At 39.3% G+C, this 20,875-nt stretch overlaps 1 protein-coding gene across 14 annotated transcripts in view; it reads left to right on the top strand.

Annotated features, from left to right (window-relative positions):
• The window catches only part of KMT2C (lysine methyltransferase 2C), a 395,919-nt gene that overhangs the window by 16,577 nt on the left and 358,467 nt on the right, over positions 1 to 20,875 (top strand). The gene's annotated exons all lie outside the window — the stretch shown is intronic.

The following is a 20,875-nucleotide window of genomic DNA, read 5'->3' as shown; positions in this document are numbered from 1 at the left end:
ATTTATGGATTAGAAAATTAAATGCTGACAGGCATGTTTGACATCCGAGAGTACAGTTTAGGGTTAGGATATGATGATCTTTTTGCCAATAACTGGTACTTATCTGAGGTTCCATTAGCTAACAACCAAATATGTATCCATGCCTAGAATAATGCCTTTGAGAGCCATCCATGTTGTTGCATGATCAACAGTTTGTTCCTTTGTATTGCTGAATAATATCCCAGTGTATGGATATATCACAATTTGTTTATCCATTCACCAGTTGATTGGCGTTTGCATTGTATTTTGGGGCTATTATAAGCAATACCGTCATGAATGTTCACTTATGTGTCTTGTTGTGGACAAATGTTTTCATTTCTCTGGGTAGGTTTCTAGGAATATAACTGCTGGATCGTATGGTTAGTTTGACACATGGGGTCGCCATGAGTCAGAATTGACTGTGGCAGCAGGTTTTTTTTTGGTGTTTATGATTAATACATGTTTCACTTTTTAAGAAACTGCCAAACTTTACCGAAGTGTAAAATGATAAAGTGGTTGTACCGTTTTACATTCTTACTAGCATTACGTGAAGGTTCACATCCTTGCTAAGGCTTGCAATTTGTAAGTCATTTTGATTTTAGCCATTCTAGTGGGTGTGTTAGTGGTATCTCATGGGCATTTTAATTTGTAGTTCCTCAATGATTAAATATATTGAGCATCTTTTCAAATGTTTACCATTTGTTTTAAATCTTGGTAACATCTACTCAAATCTTCCCCCCCCCCTTTTTTTTGGTGTTTTTGAGTTGTAAGAGTTCTTTATATATTGTAGACATAAGTGCTTTATGAGTTACAGGATTTACAGGGTTTTTTTTTTTTTTAATTTGTGGCTTATACTTTTTATTTTTTAATGTTGTCTTTTGAAGAGCAAAGATTTCTAATTTCGATGAAGTCCAGCTTATCAATTTTTTTCTGTTATGGATCGTGCTTTTGGTGTCATATCTAGTAACTCTTTGCTTAACCCTAGGTCACAAAGATCTCTTCTGTGTTTTCTTCTAGTGTAGGTTTTATATTAGGTCTTTGATCCACTTGGAGTTAATTTTTGTGTGTGCTGTCAGGTAGGGTCTGAGTTAATTATTTTGCATATGGATGTACAATTGTTTTAGCACCATTTGTTTAAAAGACTGTCCTCCCCTCATTTAATTGTCTTGTCACATTTGTTGAAAATGAATTGATCATAAATGTGGGTTTATTTCTGGACTCTCTCTGCTTCTGTAAAGATTTACAGCCATGCTGTGAGTCCGAATCGACTTGATAGCAGTGGGGGTTTTTTTTTTTTTTTTCTCTTTCACCGATCTGTACGTCTATCCTTCTGCCAATACTACGTTCTCTTGATTAGCTTTAGTCTAAGTTTTGAAATTAGGTAGTGTAGGTCTTCCAACTTTGTTCTTCTTCAAAATTGTTTTGTGTTATAGGTCTTTTGCTTATAAATTTTAGGGGTCAGCTTGTTTGTTTCTACAAAAAATCTACTGGGATTTTTATAAAATTATATTGGATCTGTAGACCAGTTTGGAGAGAATTGATATCTTAGTATTGAGCCTTCCAATCCATGAACATCATATATCTCTTCATGTATTTAGGTCTTCCTTAATGTCTGTCAGCAGTGTTTTATAGTTTTGAGTGACTAGGACTTAATGCTTTTTTGTTAAATTTATTCTTAAGTATTTAATTCTTTTTGATGGTATTATAAATGCAGTTATTTTTCTTAATTTAATTTTGTTGCTAGCATATAGAAGAAATAAATTTGATTTTTGTATATTGGTTTGATATTCTGTGATCTGGCTAAACTTATTAGTTCCAGTAGTTTTTTTGTGTAGATTCTTTAGTATTTTCTACATATAGGAGCATGTCATCTGAATAGATAACTTTGGACTGATTAGGTATTTAACTTGAAAATTCCAAACCGAGTTTCATAATTTTTATCATTTTCCTGGGACAAAAAAGTTTTTTACCACTTTAATTGAGCTATATGTGTAATTGGCAGCTAGCAGAGATGAGTCTGACAACAAAACTGTGTATTTTCTTTCTGACTTGGGTGAGGAGTTAAACTGAAAGACACATTAGCTGAGAGAGAAGTAAGAAATGTGCACACAAGCAAATACCCACATTTCCTTTTGAGAAGTTTTACTTCAACCTTCAGACAGATAGCTGTGTGACCTTTGGCAAGTGACTTCACTTCTCTCTGTGTAAGCTGCTTGTCTCTGGGATGGGATAATAATAGTGCCCACTTCATAGGGTTGTTGCGAGAATTAAATAAATTATTATGTGTAAAGTGCTAAGAACGGTGTGTGGGATATAGTAAGCACTTTACCTGTTTGTGGATTTTATCAACATTAAGTAGGCAGGAATAGAGCAGGAGGGTCAGAGAGGAAAGCTGACTATCTGACCTGAGTCAGATCATCATAGTGTGGATGGATTTAAGTTAGCAAATCTTGGATGGTTCCTGATCTTTTTGGATTTACACATCCCTAAAAAAAAAATTTTTTTTTTTTTGGATATATGCTCTGGAAACCCTGGTGGCATAGTGGTTAATTGCTATACCTGCTAACCAGAAGGTCTGCAATTTGAATCCACCAGGTGCTCCTTGGAAACTCTATGGTGCAGTTCTACTCTGTCCTGTAGGGTCACTATGAGTTGGCATCAACTCAACAGCACTGGTTTGGGTTTTGATTTTTGGATATATCCTCTATTCCTATGGAAGAATGCATACATGAGTATAGATAATATGATTTTTGTACAGTACAAGCATGGGTGTTACAGTAATCCCCTGAGGCTTATTCAAAGATTGTAGGGGTTCAGTGTCTCCAGAATAAGAACCTTTGTTAAAAGTAAAGTGTCTTGTGAAGGACACTGTCTTGCATGCAGAATGGGATGAAGGTGTCTTTCTGTTCAAAGCTGGGTCCTTGAAGGGAACAGCTGAGGAAGTTCAGATGGTATCGATGCTTTTCTTCTAGGAAAACAATTGACAGATGATGTTTGAGGGAAGGTGTGTTCTTATGGGCATTATCAGATTTTGAAAAGCAGTAGGTAATATGCATTTCAGGACACTGTATTATGGCATATGAGACCCAAGAAAGCTGTAGAAGTGTGAGTGGGAGTGAGTTTGTTACAGGGATAAGCTTGTTGTTGTTGCTGTCAGGTGCCTCCTACTTGGTTCTGACTCACGGTGACCCTGTGTACAACACAAGGAAATGCTGCGAGATCCTGTGTCATCTTACAGTCAGTGCTGTGTTTGAACCCATTTTTGCAGCCAGTGTGTCAATCCGTTTCCTTGAGGGTCTCCCTCTTTTTTGCTGAACCCCCGCTTTACCAAGCAAGATGTCCTTCTCCAGGGACTGGTACCTCCTGATAACACGTCCAAAGTATGTGAGATGTAGTCTCGCTATCCTTGCTTCTAGGGAGCATTCTGGCTGCACTTCTTCCAAGACAGATTTGTTCATTCTTTTGGCAGTCCATGGTATATTTAACAATCTTTGCCGGCACCACAATTCAAAGGTGTCAATTCTTCGGTCTTCCTTATTCATTGTCCAGCTTTCACATGGAATATTTAACAATCTTTGTCGGCACCACAATTCAAAGGTGTCAATTCTTCTTCGGTCTTCCTTATTCATTGTCCAGCTTTCACATGCATAAGATGCGATTGAAAATACGATGGCTTGGGTCAGGTGCACCTTAGCCCTTAAAGTGACACCTTTGCTTTCTAATACTTTAAAGAGGTCTTTTGCAGAAGATTTGCCCAATGCAATACATTGTTTGATTTCTTGACACCTGCTTTCATGGGTGTTGATTGTGGATCCAAGTAAAATGAAATCCTTGATAACTTCAGTATTTTCTTCATTTATCATAATGTTGCTTATTGGTCGAGTTGTGAGGATACTTTTCTTTATGTTGAGATGTAATCCATACTGAAGGCTGTAGACTTTGATCTTCATCACTAGGTGCTTCAAAGTTCTCTTCATTTTCCACAGGCAAGGTCATGTCATCTGCATATGGCAGGTTGTTAGTGAGTCTCCCTCCAATCCCAGTGCCATGTTCTTCTTCATCAAAGTCCAGCTTCTCAGATGATTTGCTCAGCATACAGACTAAAGAAGTATGGTGAATGGATGCAACCCTGAAGCACACCTTTCCTGATTTTAAACCATGCAGTATCCCCTTGTTCTGTTTGAACAACTGCCCCTTGGTCTGTGTACAGGTTCCACGTGAGCACAGCTAAGTGTCTTGGAATTCCCATTCTCTACAATGTTATCCATAATTTGTTGTGATCCACACAGTCAAATGCCTTTGTGTAAAACACAGGTAAACATCTTCCTGGTATTCTCTGCTTTCAGCAGCAAAATTTAACTGGTGTGTGATATTAATGATATTGCTTGATAATTTCCACATTCTGTTGGATCATCTTTGTTTGGAATGGGAAGAAATATGGATCTCTTCCAGTCCGTTGGCCAGGCAGCTGTCTTCCAGATTTCTTGGCATAGATGAGTGAGTGCTTTCAGCGTTGTATTCATTTGCTGAAACATCTCAGTTGGTATTCCGTCAATTCCTGGATCCTTATTTTTTGGCAGTGTTGTCAGTGCAGCTTGCACTTCTTCCTTCAGTACCATTGGTTCTTGATCATATGCTACCTCCTTAAATGCTTCTTTTTGGTACGGTGAGTCTGTGTATTCCTTCCATCTTTTGATGCTTCCTGCGTCCTTCAGTGTTTTGCCCTTAGAATCCTTCAAACCTGCAACTCAAGGCTTGAGTTTTTTCTTCAGTTCCTTCAGCTTGAGAAATTTCCAGCATGTGCTTCCTTTTTGGTTTTCTAACTCCAGGTCTTTGCACATTTTGTTATAAGACTTTGTCTTCTCGTGCTTCCCTTTGAAATCTTTTGTTCAGCTCTTTTACTTCATCATTTCTTCCATTCACTTTAGCTACTCTACATTCAAGAGGAAGTTTCAGAGTCTCTTCTGACATCCATTTTGGTCTTTCTTTCCTGTCTTTTTAATGACCTTTTGCTTTCTTCACGTATGATGTCCTTCCACAGTTCCATTGGTCTTCCACCATTAGTGTTTAGTGCATCAAATCTGTCTTGAGGATGGTCTCTGAATTCAGGTGTGATATACTCAAGGTTGTACTTTGGGTCTCATGGACTTGTTTTAATTTTCTTCAGCCTCAACTTGAACTTGCATAGGAACAATTGATGGTCTCTTCCACAGTTAGCCCCTGGCCTTGTTCTGACTGACGATATTCTCCATCGTCTCTTTCCAGAGATATAATTGATTTGATTCCTGTGTATTCCATCTGGAGGTCCCCATGTGTAGTCCCCATTGATGATGTTGAAAAAAAGTATTTCCAATAATAGGTCGTTGGTCTTGCAGAATTCTCTCCTGTGATCTCTGGCATGGTTTCTGTCACCAAGGCTGTATTTTCCAACTACTGATTCTTCTTTGTTTACAGCTTTCACATTCTAATCACCAGTAGTTACCAATGCTTCTTGATTGCATGTTTGATCAATTTCAGACTGTTGATTTTGGTAAAAATCTTCAATTTCTTCATCTTTAACATTTGCGGTTGGTGAGTAAATTTGAATAGTAGTCATATTAACTGCTCTTCCTTGTAGGCATATGGATATTATCCTATCACTGATAGCGTTCTACTTCAGGATAGATCTTTAAGTTTTTTTTTGACAATGAAGCTGACCCCATTTCTCTTCAATTTGTCATTCCTGGCATAATAGATCATGTGATTGTCTGATTCAGAATGGCCAATACCAGTCCATTTCAGCTATCTAATGCCTAGGATATCTATCTTCAAGCGTTCTATTTCATTTTGATAACTTCAGTTTTCGTAGATTCATACTTCATACATTCCATGTTCCAATTATTAACCGATGTTTGCCACTGTTTCTTTTCCTTTTTTGAACATTTTATTCTGGTTTGGGTGAAAGTTTACGGAGTAGATTAGTCTCCCGTTCAACAATTTATACACCTTTTGTTTTGTGACATTAGTTCCTGTCCCCTCAGTGTGACAGCACTCTGCCCACTTCCTCTCTGGGTTCCCCGTTTCCATTCGCCCATCTTTCCTGCCCCTTCTAGCTTTCTGAACTTTGTTTTTGGGAAATGCTGCACTTTTGGTCTCAAATAGTTGGTTGTTCCGAGGAGCACCTTCCTCACGGGTGTTATTGTTCTTTATAGCCTGTATTTTGTTTGGCTGAAAGGTGATCTCAGAGTGAGTTCAGTTCCAGGTTTGAGGGGTGTTTAAGGGCCTTAGCCTCGGGGGTTACATCAATCTCTGTCAGACCAGTAAAACAAACAAACAAACAAACCTGTTGTCTTCAAGTTGATTCCAACGCATAAAGGTAAGTCTGGCCTTCTTTATGGATTTGGATTTTGTTCTACATTCTTCTCAACACTCTGTCTAGGACCTTCTATTGTGATCCTGATCACAGTGGTTGGTAGTGAGTGGTAGCTGGGCACCATCTAGCTTTTCTGGACTTAGGCTAATGGAGGCCATGGTTCCTGTGGCCCATTAGTGCTTTGGTCTAGCTTTTTCCTTGAGTCTTTGATTTTATTCACTCTTATTTGCCCTGGACAAGAAGAGACCAATAGTTGTATCTTAGATGGCTGCTCGAAAGCTTTTAAGACCCCAGTCGCTACTCACCAAAGTAGGATGTAGAACATTGTTTTTACGGACTGTATTATGCCGATTGACCTAGATGTTCTCTGAGATTATGGTCCTCAGCCCTCAAGCCCAGTGACTCAGTCCCTGAAGGTGTTTGGTTATGGCCGAGGAGTTTTTATAACTTTGACCGCTGTGTGCTGTACTGTATACGTGGATATCATGTAGCACACACAAATATATACATAGAAGTGTCCTCTACCAAACCTATATATGCTTGTGGGTGTACTCCCACATGCCATCCCACACTTGTTCAGCTGGCATATCTACCTATGTATCCACTTGTAAGCTACTGTTTGTAATTACAGTATTGTGTACGTAATAGTATTTATCATTGTTGCCTTTTACTCTTGTGTACCTCCCAGTGTCGTCTTTGGCTTGGCCATGTTATGCTGACCCACCCCTTATTGTGTATTGCTTTTCCCTTCACCCATGTTAATACGTGTCTACTGTCTAGTTAGTGATTTTTTCTCTTTGCCTTTCCATCCCAGGTAACCATCAAAGAATGTTTCTTTCTGTGTGTAAACCTTTTCTTGATTTTTTATAATAGTGGTCTCATGCAATATTTGTGCTTCCTTGATTGATTTATTTCACTCAGCATAATATCCTCCAGTTTCATCCATATTGTGAGATGTTTAGCAGATTCATAGTTATTCTTTAATGTTGTATAGTATTCCATTGTGTGTATGTACCATAGTTTGTTTACTCATTCATCCATCGGTATGGGCACTTAGCTGGTTTCCATCGTTTTGCTTTGTGAATAATGCTGTGATGAACTTGTGTGTGCATGTGTCTATTCATATCATGGCTCTTATTTTTCTAGGATACATACCTAGTAGTGGGGTCGCTTGATCATATGGTTTCTCTATTTCTGAATTTTTAAGGAAGCATCATACTGTTTTCCACAGTGGTTGTACCAGTTTTCAACCCCACCAGCAGTGTATCTGATGTTCTCTTTGTTTTCCTTTGTCCATTTGGCCAGTGGTTTGCTGATTTTGTTAATCCTTTGAAAGAGCCAGTTTCTAGTTTTTCCTATTCTTTCTATTGTTTTTCTGTTTCATTTATTTCTACTGTAATCTTCTGATTTTCTTTTCTGGTGTCTGTGGGCCTTTTTTGCTGCTCTTTTTCTTGTTTGTTGGTGTTGTAGGGTTCAAGTGTTGATTTTGGCCCTTTCTTCTTTTTTGAGTGTGTTTATTGCTATAAGCTGACTTCTGAGCACTGCTTTTGCTGTGTCCAAAGGTTTTGGTATATTGTGTTTTCATTTGAGTTTGATTCTAGGAATTTTCTATTTCTTCTATTACCCAGTGGTTTTTGAGCAGGGTGTTACTCAGTTTCCATGTAGTTGATTTTTTTCCCTCGTTCTTTCTGTTACTGATTTCTGATTTTATAGTGTCGTGATCCAAGAAGATTGTTTGTATTATTTCAGTGTTCTTGAATTTACTGAGGCTTGCCTTGTGGCCTCACATATGGTCTGTTCTGGGGAATGATCCATAATGTGCTAAAAAGAATGTCTGCTGTGCTGTTACCGGGTGGAATGTTCTGTATTGTGTATGTGATCGAGTGAGTTGTGTTTAGATCTTCTGTACCTTTGTTCAGTTTCTTATTAGTCCTGTTTTTTCACTGAAAGTGGCATGTTAAAGTCTACTACTATTGTGAAATTGTCTATTTCTCTTTTCAATTCTGTTGAAGTTTGTTTTATATATTTTGGGGGCTTTTTCACTGGGTACATGGATATTATGGTTATGTCCTTTTGTTGGTTTGACTCTAATCATTATCTAATACCCTTCCTTGTCTCTTTTGCTGGAAACCTTGGTGGCATATTGGTTAAAAGCTACAGCCGCTAACCAAAAGATCGGCAGATTGAATCCACCAGGGGCTTCTTGGAAACTCTATGGGGCAGTTCTACTCTGTCTTTTGCTGGCTTTTGCCTTAAAGTCTTATTTTATCAGAGATTAGCATTGCCATTTCTGCTCTTTTTTGGTTGCTGTTTGCTTGATATGTTTTTTTACATCCTTTGATTTTTTTAAGTTATCTTTATCTTTGTGTCTACGGTGTTTCTCTTATAGGCAGCATACTGATGAGTCATGTTTTCTTATCCATTCTACCACTGTCTGTTTCTTGACTGGTGTACTTTATCCATTTACCTTCAGTGAAATTATCTATAGGTATGAATTTACTGCTGTCATTTTGTCGTGCTGATGATTTCTTTGTTCATGTACCTTTCTGTGTTGATGTCTTTTTGTTTATGGATTTTCTTTACGTTTCCTTCATTCCTACAGATTTTGTGTTTACTGAGTCTTTATGATTTTCTTCTTTTTTGTTTTGGTGAGGTTTATTTTCTTTGCGTTTATCCTGAAATTTTCTTTTATCTTCCTAAGTTTAAAACAGTCTGTTCTATCTTGATTATCACCTTGACTTCACTAACGTATGGGAGTTCTGTAACTACACCATTTATTCCCTCTTTTTGTTTTGAAGGTGTTGTCATTTACAAGTTGATGTCTCTGGTTCCATATTTTTAGTCTTATAGCTTTATTTTGTTTTTGAAAATTCTTTATCTGGGTTGGTTTCTGGGTGATATCATGTGTCTTAATCTCAGGTTATTGTCTGACGTCAGTTCTCTGTCCAAAGGACCTCCTTTAGTATTTCTTGTAAGGTTGGTTTGGTTTTTATGAATTTCTTTAATTTCTCTTTATGTGGAAATGTCTTAATTTCACATCATTTGAGGGACAGTTTTGCTGGATATATAATTCTTGGTTAGCAATTTTTTTGTTTCAGGATATTATATGTCATCCCATTGCCTGCATGGTTTCTGTCGAGAAATCAGAACTTAGCCTTATTGGAGTCCCTATGTAGGTAACATTTTGTTTTTCCTAAACAGCTCTCAGGATTTTTTCACTGTCTTTGGTTTTGGAAAGTTTGATTTTAATATGTCTTGGTGATTTTCTTTTGAGGTCTCTTGAGCTTCTTGCTGAATAGCTTCTTGTCTCTCATGATATTAGGAAAGTTTTCTCTGTCAGCGAGTCTTTAAAAATTTTCTCTGTGCCTTTTTTTTTTTTTCTTCCTGTTCCGGAATTCTGACCATGTGCTAATTATTCTGAGTAATCTCAATCATGCTGAGTGCGTTGATAGTGTCCCACGTAACTCTCAGGCTTTCTTCATTCTTTTTTTTTCTGATCGTAGCTGTTTCTTCTCATTTTGAGTCATGCCACATCAGCAAATGAAGGTTCTGAAAGCTTTACTCCATCCACGTCATTAAGGTCAACTCTACATTGAGGAACCAGCTCCTCCCCAGTTGTAGTTTGAGTACCTTCCAACCTAGGGGCTCTTCTTCGTACACTCTATCAGACAGTGTTCCGCACCTATTCATAAGGCTTTCACTGGCTAGTGTGAATTAGATTCACCAGGTCCTTCTTCCTAGCCTGTCTTATTCTAGAAGCTCTGCTAAAACCTGTCCACCATGGGTGACCCTGCTGGTATTTGAAATACTGGTGGCATAGCTTCCAGCATCACAGCAACACGCAAGTCACCGCACTGCTACAGACTGACAGAGGGGTGGTGGAGGGATGAGCTTACATTTCTCTAATTTATTTTAAAGTAAATTTTTACTAACTTTGGTATTTCAGATATAATTAATAGTAAGAAAGTACTTGTCACAAATGTTATATTACAATATCAAGGCCGTGGGCTGCTACTCTGAGGCTCATTTTTTCAGGTATGTTAAGACACATTTGAGGGAGATAATAGATCAGACTGTGAGCTTCTTGAATGTTGTAACTATGGCTTTTCAGCATCATAACCCCAGTAACTATTGGTTTTTTTGGTGGGAACTAGACGGGGAAAAGTTTTTTGGTTTTTTAGACGGGGAAAAGTTTTTGATAACCTTAAGCTTATGTTTTTGTTGGATATGATTTTTTTAAGGGTGATGAAGGCTGGGGATGGACCGATGTATAGAGTTTTTGCCCCTCAAAGTAAGTAGCTTACACCAGGAATTATTCTGTCTGTTCTATTGCTGGCCTTACTTCACTCTCATTTTTCCTTTGTCTTTACCATAAAAACCAAACTAATTGCTGTGGAGTTGATTCTGACTCGTGGTGACCCCACGTATGTAAGAATAGAACTGTGATCCATAGGGTTTTCAGTGGCTGGATTTTTGAAAGTAAGATGCTAGGCTTTTCTTCCAGGGTGCCTCTGGGTGGACTGGAATCTCCAAGCTTTCAGTTAGCAGCTGAGTGCATTAAGCAATTGTGCTACCCATTGTTGTTGTTAGGTGCTGTCGAGTTGGTTCTGACTCATAGTGATCTTGTGCACAACAGAACAAAACACCGCCCAGTCCTGTGCCATCCTTACAGCCATTGTTAGGCTTGAGCTCATTGTTGCAGCCACTGTGTCAGTCCACCTCGTTGAGGGTCTTCCTCTTTTCTGCTGACCCTGTACTCTGCCAAGCATGATGTCCTCCTCCAGGGACTGATCCCTCCTGACAACATGTCCAAAGCATGTAAGACGCAGTCTCACCATCCTTGCCTCTAAGGAGCATTCTGGCCGTACTTCTTCCAAGACAGATTTGTTCGTTCTTTTGGCAGTCCATGGTGTATGTTCAGTATTCTTCGCCAACACCACAATTCAGAGGCGTCAGCTCTTCTTCGGTCTTCTTTATTCATTGTCCAGCTACTACTTATTAGCCTCTTTAGTGACCCTTAGTCTCCCAATTAACCCTGCTTTCTATTGAGCCTCCTTTATCTTTTGGTTTGTGCTTCCTGGTGCAAGGAGGGACTATTCAATTAAAAGTAGCTGGGGTGTGGAAGCATTGCAGTGGCAATAGTGTTGGTGACAAGTATCCTGGAATTCTTGTTACCTGCCCAGTTCTGCCACTGGAAAATGATGCTGGTAAAGAACTTACTGATCATTTTGAGTTTTAAAATATTATTTTAGGGCTCTCCTTGTTACCAGAAATCCATCTCAGGGTACTTCTCAGTCCTAGTATTTTCTAACCCTAATCCAGTTCATGTTAGCTTTTATCTACCTGTAGTGTTAAGGGGTTGCTAACAAATGTAGGCTTTTTCACTCAAGGTTTTAGAGATGATCATGGTGATAGGTTGACATTAATTTGAGCTTAGATTAAAATAGAATTTTAAGTTTAGTTTAAAATTAGCGTGATTGAGATTACATTATGATATAATTTTTTTGAAAAACTTCAAAATATAAATTATCCTACTGTATTAAAACATGTTAAAATATTGTTGTCCTTTTCAGTTTGAGCTTCATTTTCTTCTGCTATCATCATATATCCTGTGGATTTCTAATTGTGGAACTCTGTTAATCACTTGAATTTTATTTAAAATTATATTTTTATTACAGAAAATCTGGAATATGGAGAAAAGGAAATAAAAATGCACCCATTTTCACACCACTGTAACATAGATACTTATTTTGATATTTCCTTTCCAACTTTTTCCACGTGCATGTTTTGTTTTCATAGTATTAATCATGGTACATAGGGAATTTTGTAGCCTGCTTTTCCTCTTAACATGTAAAAGAAAATTGCGATGTTGTTAATCTTCATAATATTTTTGAAGGGTGCTTAGCTTTCCATTGAGTAAACCGTGTAACCATACCATTGTTTATGTAACCATCTCCCAATGGCCCCTATTCCTCTCCTTTCCTTATTTTTTTTGGTACTGTGTGTAATGTTCTGGCTGGAAATTTTGTAGATAAAACCCTTTTCATGTGTTGGAGTATTTCCATAGGATAGATTGTCATAAGCAGTGTCACTAGGTTAAAAGAAGGACATTTTAGGGCTGTTAACATATTGAAGGAGCCCTGGTGGTGTAGTGGTTAAAGCGCCCAGCTGCAAACCAAATGGTCAGCGGTTCGAACCCACCAGCTGCTCCACTGGAGAAAGATGTGACATTCTGTTTCCCTGGAGAGTTCAGCCTTGGAAACCTTGTGCAGTTCTACTCTGTCCTGTAGAGTCACTATGAGTCTACTTCGGCTTGATGACAGTGGGATTTTGGGTTATATATATTGAGAGAGTCCTTGGATAGTATTAACAGTTAATGTTCTCTGCTGCTAACTGAAAAGTCTACCCAGAGGCGCCTCAAAAGAAAGGCCTAGAGGTCTGTTTCTGAAAAATCAGCCACTGAAAACTCAGTGGAGCGCTGTTCAACTCTGACCCACACCGGGCTGCCATGAGTTGAAGTCGATGGCATGTTAAGAGACAGTTCCGCTGTAGTATCCAATTGCTTGGTCTCAAATTCTGGCTCTGTCATTTTCTAATTGTATGAGTGTGTAAGTCACTTAATCTCTGGGCCTATTTACTCATCTGTAAAGTGGGGATGATAGTAGAATCCCTAACATAGGGTCACTGGGAGAATTAAGTAGGCTATATATGTTGAACAGGCATTTAGAACAGTTCTTGCTACTCAGTAAATTCTTACTAAATATGAACTCTTATTTTCATTAAAATTGTGAAATGCTCCGCACAAGTGCTGCCCTACTTTATAATGTCAACACCAATGTGTGATAGAAGCAGTTTCTCTGAACCTTGTCGTGCATGGTGTATTAAACTCTTTATTTTACTATTTAATAATTGAAAAAAATACTTTAAATTTTTTACTTGATTAGTAGGGCTGTTGAAGTTTTCTGAATTTTATTCTGTACTTCGTGTGAATCGCGCAGTCATGTTTTGCCCATAGTCTGTTGGGGGTGGGGATTCTTAAAGTTTTTCATATTATTAATTTAGGCTTTTTATATAACATACATTTTAAGACATTTGCTCTAAGTATTTTGCTTCATTTGGTTATATAGGAGACTATTTTTGTGTAGTTACATGGCTGTTATTTCTTGCATGCATCTAAGGTTTTATTCACTTCTTAGTAGAATGAAGGAATTAAGAAAAATATTTGTAGATTAGGATAACAAAAAAATATTCGTAGATTAGGATTAACTTTTGGAAACTCAGAACATTTGACTTTAAGACCCGTATCCTGTTCTGTTCACTCCCATTCTCTATCTCATTAGTAAAACATAGTACCGGGAAGAGAAACTCCTTTAAGTTTAAAGTTTAGAATTGTTCCTTTTTTTTTTTTTTTTTAAATAACTTAGCACTAGTAACTAATCTCTTTCATCATGAAGATATTGAGAACTTATTTCACAGCCTTAATGAAAAATGGTTCAGCATTTTGAGAGTCACAGGTAAACATGTTACATAAACGTAGAGTAGTTTTTTCTTTAATTACCATTACTCCTGTTCTATTTTTCCTTAACTCGCATTGCTTTGACCCTTAATATTCATATTGGTGGCTGCTCTTCTACACAGTACTTGACTGCACTGTGCCTACTAATGTATGCAGCTTGGTCTTAGGTGATATTTAGAATTTTAGGGGAAGTTGTGGGGGAAGGGAAAGCATGGAGTGGGTGAGGGGAAGTGATGAGTTCATCACACCTGATAAACCAAAACCAAACAGAAAACATTGCCATTGATAAAGCCAATAACCCACGGCCGTCGAGTCGATTCTGACTCATAGTGACCCCACAGGGTTTCCAAGGCTCTAGATCTCCGTGGAAGCAGACTGCCGCATCTTCCTCCGTGGAGCCTCCCTCCGTGGAGCCTCCCTCCGTGGAGCCTCCCTCCGTGGAGCCTCCCTCCGTGGAGCCTCCCTCCGTGGAGCCTCCCTCCGTGGAGCCTCCCTCCGTGGAGCCGCTGGCGGTCCAGCCACCAGCCTTTTGGTGAGCAGTCCATTGCTTTAGCCGCGGTGCCACCAGGGCTCCGTTGGTAAAAGCCGATAGTACTGATTAATCTAAATGCTGACAAGCTTCTTGTATACAGAATAAGCCATTGTATAACATCTTAATTTGTACTCCATTTGTTGTCCATTCTGACTCCAGTAGAAGGGCACATAAAACCAAAAACGATTAAGGGACGGAATCTCTTAATCGATGACACTAGAAACAATTTCTTCAAATGCAGTATTTTTATTAAATCTCATTGGGTATTTTTTACTATAGGCAAATCTTTGTGCTTTATGTACCTTTTCTACTGCACAAGAACTTTAAAAAATTTAATTAGGACAAAAATCTTAGAATTGAAACTTGTGTAGAATTTTATTTATATTTGAAAATAATTACATTATAGTGGAAATAAAAGTCAGAAACCATTTTGCATTGCATCTTCTAAAACTATTTAAAATAATTTCACAGTTCATTATAGTCAGTTCTTTGAAATTACGTTGTTAACTTCATTATACTGAAAGAATAGTCTGTTTTAGTTTTCAGGGTTTTTTTTGACCAAGAAGCTTGGGTTTGCCCCCAGTTTGTACTCAATCATGTATATATATAGTCAGCAACTTTTGAGAAGGGCTGCTGTCTTGGTTGTCTCCAATCTTAACTGCTCTCTTGACTTTATGACTCTGAATTGTAGTGGGATCACTCCAACATTTCAGATTTGGAGAAGATTTTACACGATACTAGATTTGGAAAAAAAAAAAAAAGGTAGTTTTTTGACCTGGCCTCTAGGGAAACAAAATCATAATTTGACCTCTGTTTACACTGGTCTTTTTTTCCCCCTCTCCAACCAATATTAAAACATTTGTTTATTTAAGAGTAGGAATTCTTTGGTCACCAAGACCACTGTTAAATAATCATTTAAGCTAGAATATTCGTTTATTAGGACAACAGAAGTAGACTACAGTTACATAATGTTTCTTTTATTTTTGTTCTCTGCCAGGAGTAGAAAACACTTGGCCAGCTAGTAGAGGATTAGAAAGTTGGAGAAGAAGTAATATTCTCTGTTTATGGGGCAGGAGGGTAATTGTCCATGATTTCAGATGCTTGTTTTGAAGTTTGGAAAAGGCAGTTTAAAGAAAATCTTAATTTTTTAAAAAACATGCTAAACATTTATAAGGAGTAAGAAAAATTTGGAGCGTTTTGAACAGACTTGTTTCAATGAAAAAATTTCTTTGTTAAGTGGGGGAAAAAAGACTCTGGTTTGGGAGAGTAAGGTCCAAGTGGACATTCTTGGTATACTTCGAAGTGGTTAATGTGTCAGTTTTGACGTTACGGTGCAAAATGATGAAAAACGTGTTTGTTGCCCTTTGTTTTATATTCTCGGCTCCCAGTCAAATTTCTTTAAATAGTATGAAAAAGGAAATCAACTTGTTACTTGAAATAAAGCAGTAAGGGGAAAGTAGTACCTGTATATGGTGGGGAAAGTTTCAGTGCACGGTTAGCGAAGAGTTAACCTCCGAGGCGGTCCCCGCTGGGAGTCTGTAGCCTGTTCCGGATCCGGGCTTGGAGAAGTCCACGCCACCTTTTCGCAGGCGCCGACTCGGAGTCGTCGGATCTACTTTCTCTGCCCCGCTTGCCCCACCTCCCTTCCGCCTGCCTCGTAGGCCCCCGGGAGCGTGCGTGCGTGTGTGTTGGCAGCGTGTGTGTGTGTGTGTTGGCAGCGTGTGTGTGCGCGCGCGTGTTGGCAGCGGGAGTGTGTGTGTGTGTGTGTGTGTGTGTGCGTGCTGGCAGCGGAAGCGTGTGTGTGCGTGCTGGCAGCGGAAGCGTGTGTGTGCCGGCAGCGTGTGTGTGTGTGTGTGTGTGCGTGCTGGCAGCGGGAGCGTGTGTGTGTGTGTGTGTGCGTGCTGGCAGCGGGAGCGTGTGTGTGTGTGTGCTGGCAGCGTGTGTGTGTGTGTGTGCGTGCCGGCAGCGTGTGTGTGTGCCGGCGTGTGTGTGTGCTGGCAGCGGGAGCGTGTGTGCGCGCGTGCTGGCTGTGTGTGTGTGTGTGTGTGTGTGTGTGTGCCGGCAGCGTGTGTGTGTGCGCGTGCTGGCAGCGGGAGCGTGTGTGTGCGTGCTGGCGCGTGTGTGTGCGTGCTGGCAGCGGGAGCGTGTGTGTGTGCGCGTGCTGGCAGCGGGAGCGTGTGTATGTGTGCGTGCTGGCAGCGTGTGTGCGTGCTGGCAGCGAGAGCATGTGTGTGCGTGTGCTGGCAGCGGGAGCGTGTGTGTGTGCGTGCTGGCAGCGTGTGTGTGTGCGTGCAGGCAGCGGGAGCGTGTGTGTGTGTGTGCTGGCAGCGGGAGCGTGTGTGCGTGCTGGCAGCGGGAGCGTGTGTGTGTGTGCTGGCAGCGTGTGTGTGTGCGTGCTGGCAGCGGGAGCGTGTATGTGTGCTGGCAGCGGGAGCGTGTGTGTGTGCGTGCTGGCAGCGGGAGCGTGTGTGTGCGCGCGTGCTGGCAGTGGGAGTGTGTGCGTGTGCTGGCAGCGGAGCGCGTCTGTGTCTGTGTGTGCGTGCGTGCTGGCAGCGGGAGCGTGCGGGGCCAGAGGAGAAGGCGCGGGAAGGACCTTGACGCCGCCTGTTCTTCCACTGGGGGGGCTGCCGTGGAGCCGGCTGGCAGGACTGACTGAGAGCCCAGGGCCGCCCTGTCCAGCAGAGTCGGGAGGGTGGGTGGGTGGAGCGGGCCGTGTTCTTAGCCAGGGGTGCAGAGTCTGGCAGGGTAACACCTGTACGAGCCGCGATAGCAGTTCTTAGTAGACGGGTTTGGGTTAAAACATGTGAAATGACCGAAAGAATCAGAACTCAGAATGCCTGAAAGGTAAAAAAGTTCTTGTTTTTCTTCAGAGGATCACATTTTTTTGCAGCTGGTTTCGGAGGGTGACTTGGCTTGGGTTGTACTATTAAACAAAGAAAAATTAAAAAAAAATTGTGTACAAGTATTATGCATTTAACTATTAAAACATTAAACATGATGGCGCTCTTCATGGTGATGTGTATTTCCATTGTGGAATCAAAGCTAAGTTTGGCAACAAGAAAGAAGAATAGTCCTCTGGATTGGAAAGTTAATTATGAGCAGTAACATGTTGTGAGTAGTAAGAATAAAATAGTATCTCTTCCTTGGTTCTTAAGATTTTCAGTTAGTTTCTTAAACAGTTTTATTAACTTTTCTAGAATAACTCTGCATTTTGATTCCTATTCTGTATAACAATGTGTGTATACATAAGACGAGATATACACTGCCACAATGTTTAAATGGTAATAAGAATTTAACATATTTTGTAGTGTGTATATGTCTGTATGTATGTATATGTGTGTGTATATATATATATAACATTTGAAAGCTTTCTGGGGGAAGAAACTTTGACTCAGGTATTTCATTACAGGTTTGAGGATTTTCAGTACATCTCATGTATGTTTAATTCCCAGCTTTATTAAAAAATGTTTTTTTATTAATTTTTTAATTTAGAAAACAACTTTTGGTAGCTTAACCAACATTTTAACATATTTCCGGGTAATTTAATTGCCCGCATTTAATTAGAAGAAATAAAATCCAAACCCAAAATTATTACTAGCCAGTATATTTTAGAGAACTTGTTACAAGCTGAGAGGATGAATTAAATACATATACACTTTTCAGTAAGTATTTAAGAGGAGCCCTCGTGGATGCTTGGCTGCTAACCGAAAGGATGGTGGTTTAAACCCAGCCAGCTGCTTCTGCAGCGCCTCAGTGGGAGAAAGACCTGGTGACTTTGCTGCCCTAAAGATTAAAAAAAAAAAAAAAACCTGTTGTTATTGAGTCAGTTGTGACTTATAGAGACCCTACAGGACATGGTAGAACTGTGCTATAGGATTTCCAAGGCTGTTAACCCTTTACCTAGGCAGACTGCCACTCATTCTCCCGAGGACCAGCTGGTGGGTTCGTGCGACTTTTTAACAGTCAGGTGCTTAACCACTGCATCACCAGGGCTCCTTTTCCCCTAAAGATTCAGCCTAGAAAACTGTATTGGGCAGTTTTGCCTGTCACATGGGGTGGCTGTGAGTCAGAATTGACTCTGTGGCACCCGACAGCAGTACAGGGTTAACTTCATCATGTTCACAAACTCCTGTGTGGACTGTTACCTAAACCCGGTGTCGGTTCCGACTCAGAGAGACTCTGTAGGTCAGAGTAGAGCTGCCACATAGGATTTCCAAGGAGCAGCTGGGAGATGCGAACTGCTGATCTTTTGGTTAGCAGCCAAACGCGTAACCACTGTACCACCAGGGCTCCAGACTGTTACCTACTCTAAGGTACTTAATATTGATTTCAGGTGGCCTTACCAAAACCAAACCACTTAACTGTTGAGTCGATTCCGACTCATAGCGACCCTATAGGACAGAGTAGAACTGCCCCATAGGACTTCCAAGGCTGTAAATCTTTACAGAAGCAGACTGCCACATCTGTCCTGCGGAGCAGCTGGTGGGCTTGAATTGTGGATCTTTTGGTTAGCAGTCGAGTGCTTAACCACTGCACTACCAGGGCTCCTTAAAGTTAAATAATATTGAAGTATATGTTCTGTGTTCTTATAAAGACTGTTGATTTAGAAACAGTGTATTCTAATAAGATAAATTTCAAGTGTACCTGTCTGGTAGTATATATTTTTGAATAAACAGTTGCTGCTTCCAACGTAAAGTGTCATGTTTGTTTCAATATAATTATTGACCTGGTTGTATAGTTGCTTTGTGCAAACGTTTTCAAATATGCCTGAAGACCATGTTTTCAAAACTAAAATAAATAAGGAAAATGTGCTATAGTTGTATTCTTTCTAGACCACCAAATGCCTTATTAGAGAATTATGACCTTTTTTTTTTTTTTTGCTTACTTTTAATGACAGCAAAAATGGAATTTTTCTTAAGTGTCAAATTATGCAATTTTACTGTCTTTTGGTTAGAGGAGAGTTTGGTAAATTTTTTTTTGAATGTTTCTTAGCTTTTTGTTAACCTTTCCTGGATAATTGAGAAGTAACTGTGTTTTGATTGAAGTACGATGTATGGTATGTGCATTTGGGTGGCTGGCATAGGCTCTTGGCCCCTAATGTTGAAAAGGAATCTGAAGTGTTCCTTCTGTGAACAGTTGCCCTAATTTAGTTTATTTAACTGGTATTGATGAGATTTCGTGATGAAAAAGAATAATGCTATAATAGTACAGAAGCTTCCTCACTGTGTAATTTGTAGTTAGGAGAAGTAAATCTCAGTTTGCTTTTTAAAGGTTTTGTTTTAAAAAAAAAACAAAAACAAAAACCTTCTGTTTCTAGAGCAGTACGTTGTTAAACAAAACACTAACAACCATAGGCCATAATGCTGCTGTAGCCCCGTTGGTTGTCTTTTCCCTACAAAAGGGAAGCAACTACCACTACCTCTAACAACAGGAAAAAAGCAAACAAACAAAACCTCTTTTTATCTGGAGAAACTGATGATGTATTTCAGATTTTTCAATAACTGGTTTTTGTTCCTGTATTTGGCCCTGCTGCCAACTGATTGCTATGTAGTTTTACCTAAATATTTTTTATTTTAACTAAACCATCTGTTTTGAATAGTAATATGTGATAACTTGTTCTGTTTTGTATCGTGTGTTTTATATAAATTTTAAGAAATATATTAGGGTTCTGACATGTTACAAAATAATAAACTTATTATCTAAAAGTTTATTGTAAAAAGTACAAAGAAAGAGGTGGAATGTATCATGCACATCAATAAAACCTAAAGCAATCTTGAAAAAAAGTGTTAAAGATACGTTTCTGTGTTTATGGTAAAATAAGTATTAAAATTGAGAATCCAGCGATACAGATGTATTGACTGAAGTTCTGTGAATTAAATTTACATTTAGATTTTACTTTGAAATGGGATGATGGCCAAATAATTTTGGTGATAGTAATATACATCCTATAACTTGACTTATTTTTAAAATTTATATTGTTGTCGAGAGTATATAGAGCAGAGCATATACCAATTCAGAGGTCTCTGCATGTACGGTTCAGTGACATTGATTACGTTCTTCCAGTTGTTTAGCCATCCTCACCCTCCTCTTCAGTTATCCCTTCCACATCAGCATAAATTCACTGCCCCCTAAGGTTCCTATCTGATCTTTTGGGTTGCCGTTGTCAAGATGATCCCGTATAGATAGTCCTTCAAAGAACATAATGCTCAAGGCAGACATTTTTTTTTACTGGTTAAGCTAAACTTAAGCTTGGCTTTAAGAAGACTCCAGGGGCTGTTTTTGGTTTAAGGTTTAAAGATTATCTCAAGGCAGTAGTTTTCACGGATTCATCCAGCCGACATGGCTCCAGAAAGTCTGGAGTCCATGAGGTTTTGAAATGCTCTTCTGTATTTACCACCTTTTGATTAAGATTGTTCTATAGACTCTTTGATCAAAATATTCAGCAGTGGTAACTAGG

This window comes from Loxodonta africana, chromosome 22 (genome assembly GCF_030014295.1).
Source record: "Loxodonta africana isolate mLoxAfr1 chromosome 22, mLoxAfr1.hap2, whole genome shotgun sequence".
In the NCBI taxonomy this organism is placed as follows: domain Eukaryota; kingdom Metazoa; phylum Chordata; class Mammalia; order Proboscidea; family Elephantidae; genus Loxodonta; species Loxodonta africana.
Note: the sequence above shows the minus strand (reverse complement) of the source record. Positions and strands in the feature narration are given on the sequence as shown.